The following is a 6,000-nucleotide window of genomic DNA, read 5'->3' as shown; positions in this document are numbered from 1 at the left end:
GTATAAATTAGAGCAACAGCTGTTTTTAGCATGCAACACCTCATGTTAAGCTGCTTGCAGACTTCCCTGAAACTCAAAGGACCTGAAAACTATTTCAGAAATGTTTAAATTTATATTTTTCCAGGGAATATGCACCCAAATCCCAAACAAACTCTTGTGGGTGCAAACTCTGCCCCAACAAGCCATCACTAGTTATGTAGTTCTCCCTCTCCTCCCCAGGCTTTTCTGTTTTTTGAGAAAGTCATTCCTTTTATCAAGACTAACTTCTGCTTTAGGGCTCTCGACTTCACAGCTTTTCTCAGTGGCACGGTGCTGGCCCATGGTTCCAGTAGGGGATGCTGTCCCTCTTGTCCTTTGTGATGCTTCCCTTCAAAACCCGAGCTAGGTGAAGGCATCTTTCTCTGCTCAGCAAGGGACAGGATGGGTTTTGTTAATTGTCCTTCTAAAGACAGTACAAGCTAAACCAGAGTTAAATGTCTCTCTCCTAACAATGGTATTCAAAGGGAGATTTGAACTGATTGCAAGCCTGCCTCAGCAAAGTGTCTTCATTGACAGCAAAGAATCGACCAGTTCTGTATCAATAGCCCGTACTATGGAAGACCTAGATCCCAGACATCAGATAACACTGGAATTTAGTAGCACAATTAACACACCTTATCTCTGCTTTGCTTCTGATCAGTCACACAAAGATTATTAGAGCAAGTCCCAGACTCACTTAAGCAGAAATCTGGAAGCAGAGTGAAAATTTTTGCATATTTCCAACATCAAAGCAGTTCAGTGCCTTGTTTATCTCAACACAGCCTGCCAGATACAGGGTGATTTGACACCTAGAAATATTGTCCTGTGGAAAACTCCATACAGCCACCCCCTCAGGCTTGCCTTTCATACTTTATTGAAGCTCCTTTACATATTCACTTCCTAAGCATCTCTGAACTGCCAGGCTACTACAATAGGATTTAACTCTTATTGACTGTCCAGAAGACTTTTCTTATGCTTACCTAAGCATTTGTGCTGCTTGGTCTTGTGGTTAATACAACCTGACTTCACAGTTCTCTCTTCATAATGATACAAACCCACGCACACTTTCTTATTGAGCAAAAATATCATGTTGGGTTTTTTTTCCTAAAAATAACAGATGCATACTGTAGGCTGTTAGCTAACAGGTCAGCTTCTATGTATCATCTGACCTGCAATGTAATTCATTTATCTCAGGCAAACATCCCAGATATAAATTTTGCCTTCTTGTGTCTTGCTAAGCAAAAACAGCTCGGGGAGATCAACAGGACCCCAGCTCTTGCTACACTGTATAGTACACACTGTGATGGGTGATTTGAAAGATACGTGTAAGAAGAAATGTTTGTGAATCTTCCCTGGGATGATACAGATAGTGTGAGGCAATTCATCATATTGCCAAGGTCAATAGTAGCCCTGTCAACAGCAGACTCTTCAAAAATTGTTTCCCACCAGGGCGGATCATGATGCGTTTTTTCACGGCTGCAATATCTCAGGGACTCTCAGTCTCTGTGTTAAGAGAGAGGAAAAAGAAATAAAAATCTTCCCCTTTTGAAACCCGCTGAAACTTCTGAAAAGTCTTAGCCTGGCCAGACTGAGAATATGTGGGTAAATATAACATAGTTCACAACTGCACCAGCAAGGAGATTTCCTTTTTGGGTTGTGGCTTTTTTCAGAATGGGGTTGTGTCAAGAGAGTAGGTGCTGAGGTGCTAGGGCAGTGCCACAGGCAGAGGACAGGGAAGAGGCAGATCTGGAATGACAGCAGATGATGCATTGCAAGACCAGCAGTAATTCAGTGGGAGCCACATATATATCATCCCAGAAGTGAGATTACAGTATAAGACTCCCCTGTAGTTCAAAACAGAGCAGAAAGGGTGCATTGCAGCTTTTATTATACTGTTAAGGTTTCTTTTCAGGGGAATTACCATCCATTCTCAGGCACTCACAGAAATGCTAAAATCAAGGAATATTTAGGGAGAGGAAGAGTTTCAATACCAGGTGGCAAAGCCTCACAGGCTCTAAATTTATTCTGAATATTAGAAATTGTTCCCAGGAGACACTTGCTCAGCACCTGAGCTGCATAGTATTAACCACTTTTCCCCAGTTCTTGCTTCCAGGGTACTCTTACGTGAAGCAAGTGGCCAAGAATAGCATTTTATAGTGGCAAAAAATTAAGCTTACCTGATTTAGTTTCTTGTTGTTCTCCAAATCACCACCATTAGCAGCAGCTATTACTATCTGTGCTGATTCTCCCAGCTTTATTCCTTCTGAAGCCCAAGGCTTGATCAGCATTATGTAAAACAACATGCACAGAATCCAGACACCTCAATCCCGTGCACCAAGCACGTCCTGAGGCACCCCAAAAATCACTGACAGAACAAAAGAATAACAAAGATAATGCATTTGGTGTCTGACATGCTAAAATAATTGGCAAAAATCAAGGGGAAAATTAATCATTCTTTGCCCTGGCTGGCTCCTAGGAGACTCCCCTCACTCCCAGTCAGGGTGTATCAAGAGCTCCTTTCAGCACATCTCTGGCACCTTGTCCCTTCTGCACCTCTTTGAAGTAAATCGGTGTTAGGTCCCTGAACAATGAACCAAGCAGCAGTGGAAAGATCTGGAGTTAAGTTAATCCACCTGTCCTGCACCCACTTTCCTGCATCTCAGCTGTTTCCAGTTCTGACAGTGTCCTTCTCTAGCTGGTTAACTCTGCCAATACTCCTGCTCACATGTTTCAGCTGTTCTTCACAGCTGTGAACCTTGGAGCATCCTGAGGGACAACAGGGAAGCTGCCAAGGAGCTGAGTCCACTGATGCTTTAGCACATTGTCTTCCCTTCACTGAGCAGCAGACCTTGACCTTGCCTCTCTTTGCAGCATCTTTGAGGTAGGTCCTGTCCACAAGTCTATGGAAAACAACAAATGATCCTTGGATCAGGTGCTCAGGCTCAGATTTTTAAGAAGGTGAACATAGCTCTTTCCTATTGATTTGCATTTTTAACTGGGTGCCTGTGCACCTGTAAGGATCTGAGTTTCTATAGAATAACAAATCCTCACTGAAAACAAACCTCACTTCTTCATTACAAATAAGTCAGCACTAAGCTTCCCATGAAATCTCTGTATCAACTTGCAGAGTGAGAAATTAATTTTTATGGGGTTTCCCTGTCTAAAAAGGAACAGTTTTCATTCACCTAGTTTTCCTAGGAATTCTGCTTTTGTCTTGTATGCAGATGAATATATAGTCATGTATAAACATGTGTGCACATCTCCATGTATATGAAATACCCAAGCCCTTAGTACTGGTGCACACAGCTTTTTCTGAACTGCAGTCATGCTAAAAAAAATCTCTCCAGGGCTTTTCTCTCTACTCCTTTTTACATGTTTGACAGTTTCCCGGGGAATTAGTAAATTATTGGGTATGTGTCCTAAATAATTAAACTTGACAACTATGTGGGAGAACTCTCAGACAAAAAGAACTCAAGTTTCGGAAAAAAAAAAAAAAAAAAAAAAAAAAAAAAAAAAAAAAAAAAAAAAAGTGAGAAGCTCTTTTTCTCTACAATATTCTATTCCTTCATCTGTATCTCCAGTTCCATTAGATGCCATTATTCATCATGTTAATATGCAGATTCCCATCTCAACAGGTACATTTCATTTATTGAAACATTACCTGAGAACAACTTTATTAAAGATTCAAGATGCCAATACATGACACAGTGCACAGTAGCTTGTAACTTGGAGAACTTTACAGAATTAAAAAACATTCAACAGCAGGCAGGGTGTGTGGTGTGAATTACAGAGAGGAGCAATCCTTAAGCTGATCCGTGGTGAATAAATTAAAAATGCTCAGTCAGATGGTCAGTAATGCACATAGGCAGGAGGAGGGATACATAGGAAAAAGAAACTGTGTTTGGGAAGAGGTGAGGAGGGACAGAGAAAGAGCCAAGACAACTTTACTTTAGGTTACAGGATGTGCAGAGAAGTCTGTGGGGTTAGGAGGAAGTTATGTGAGGAAAGACAAGGGAGTTCTGCTGCCCTGAAGTTTTGGGGATGACTGATGGTTGTTCTAAAAGGTGAAGCACCCTGCTTGGATTGGGGCATTGGCATCCTCCAGAGACCATTCCTGACTCTGCCTTTTGGGGCCAGAGCTCAGAGCACCCTGATCTGCTGTGCCCCCACAAATTGCAAGAACTTTGCTCAGCTAAACCTCTTAAGTTTGTTTGTTGGATAATGCAGCAAAATGTAAACACCAACTGAATATCCAGGAAAAAAAAAAACAAAAACAAACCAAAAAACCCCATGTGAGGAATAGCTGGGGGGAAACAAAATGAACAATATTCTTTGTAAAGAACATCATTTAGCTGGAGCCAGGGCTGAGCACTGGGTAAACAGATTTGCAAATAACACATCTGAAATACAATGAGAACAAATTTATCCAAAGCATTACTAAGCCAAGCTGAAACTTTAAGCCCATATTGGTTTTGTTGTTGTTGGTTTTCTTTAATGCCCTTTTTTTTTATAAAAATAGGAATGTCCGCATGAACTATTTAATTGCCAGTTAGGGATTTCTCAAATTTTTGTTTACTGTAGAAAAAGTCTTCAAAGGATGCTTGGCAAAACTACCTGACTAATACCACCCTCTGACCTTTTGAAAATTATCCTTGTGAAGTATTTTTAAAAATCTGCTCATGGACAATGGAAAACTTTGAAAAATACTGAATGAAAAGAAAAATATTTCCACGTTTTTCCTGAAACAGGGAAACATCACAGCCTGCTCCTGCTACTGGCATTTGTGCTTTCCTTTTCCTCTAGTAAATACTTGCCTGTATTCAGGGGACTGAAGTTTCTAGGAGAGATGGTCACACTTTCCTAGAATCAAGCAAAAAGTGTCAGGCACAGGAGTGGAAGGATTCCAGCTGGCCCTTTACTGGCACCCTCAGCTCACAGCAAAGCAGAAGCAAGACTCATATCTGTGAATGAAAAAAAAATATAAAAATATAAAAATATAAATATATTTTTATATAATAAAAATAAAAATATAAAATATTTATAAAAATAAAATATTTATAAAATATAAAATATTTATAAAAATATAAATGGCCAAGAAGGTTCATAGGTCTCTTTTCAAGGAAGCTCTTTTAGATGACACCCAGGTGAACTCAGCTAAGTTTTGGTCCAAGTTCATAATGAAGCATTCCACACCACAGAAGTTTGTAATAAACTTACGAGTATGCAAGAACTTTACACCTTTTCTATACCCATTTTACTTCACTGTTAGATGCAAAGTTAACAAAATGACACGAGAGAACATGTTCTCCATGTATAAATGCTCATTTACAGAGATGAGAAAGCAAGAAAAGACTCAAGAGAGAACTTTGTAATAACTTCCAATCTTTTTTTGAGACCTAAAGCAGAGTCTTCCAGAGATAGGCTTGACTCAGATAAATCCATCTTTGTGTCTGGAAAGCCCCCAAACACAAAACCTCAGAATTTGAGGAATATTTAGGAATCTAATTCTCATCTCAAATTTCAGCTCCTGTTGGCATCAGTGCACCATGCCAAAATCTCTGCCAAAAGAGACAGATCTTTGTAAGAAAAAAGGTGAACCTGGGTCTAGTCTCTTTTACACATTCCCATAGATGTGACTGATATTTTCTTAGTTGCAAGTTCTTTGTTCCTATCTTCCTCAGTATGGAGTAGATGGTTTGGAGTGTATGTACCAAAAAAAAATGCTGGGAGAGGCAACCTGGGCACAAATAAAAGAGATTTCTACTTGCACTCCTGTAGCTTTGGGACCATGAAGATCTTGAAATAGCAATTTCCAGGTCACTGACTGATAGTCTTTTCCTGCATCTAGCTGAGTGGGGTGACTCTTCTGGAATATGAAATTACCTGGAGAAACATCTACTTTGATAGCTGGAGTGGGTGCAAGGGAGAGCTGGAGAAATTATCTTTAGCAAGAGAGCTGGCAGTGGTCAGTGTGTGGCTGCA

General features: G+C 40.2%; 1 long non-coding RNA gene across 1 annotated transcript in view; it reads left to right on the top strand.

Moving 5' to 3' along the window:
- The first annotated feature begins 4,278 nt into the window (after window positions 1–4,278).
- LOC139798545 (uncharacterized) overlaps window positions 4,279–6,000 on the top strand; it is a 41,447-nt gene continuing 39,725 nt past the window's right edge. Inside the window, exon 1 of the long non-coding RNA XR_011726852.1 lies at window positions 4,279–4,310. This is a non-coding gene — a long non-coding RNA (uncharacterized lncRNA). The remainder of the gene's footprint in view (window positions 4,311–6,000) is intronic.

This window comes from Heliangelus exortis, chromosome 7, assembly GCF_036169615.1.
Source record: "Heliangelus exortis chromosome 7, bHelExo1.hap1, whole genome shotgun sequence".
Classification (NCBI taxonomy): domain Eukaryota; kingdom Metazoa; phylum Chordata; class Aves; order Apodiformes; family Trochilidae; genus Heliangelus; species Heliangelus exortis.
The sequence above is the reverse complement of the archived record's forward strand: the minus strand, read 5'-3'. Positions and strand labels throughout refer to the sequence as shown.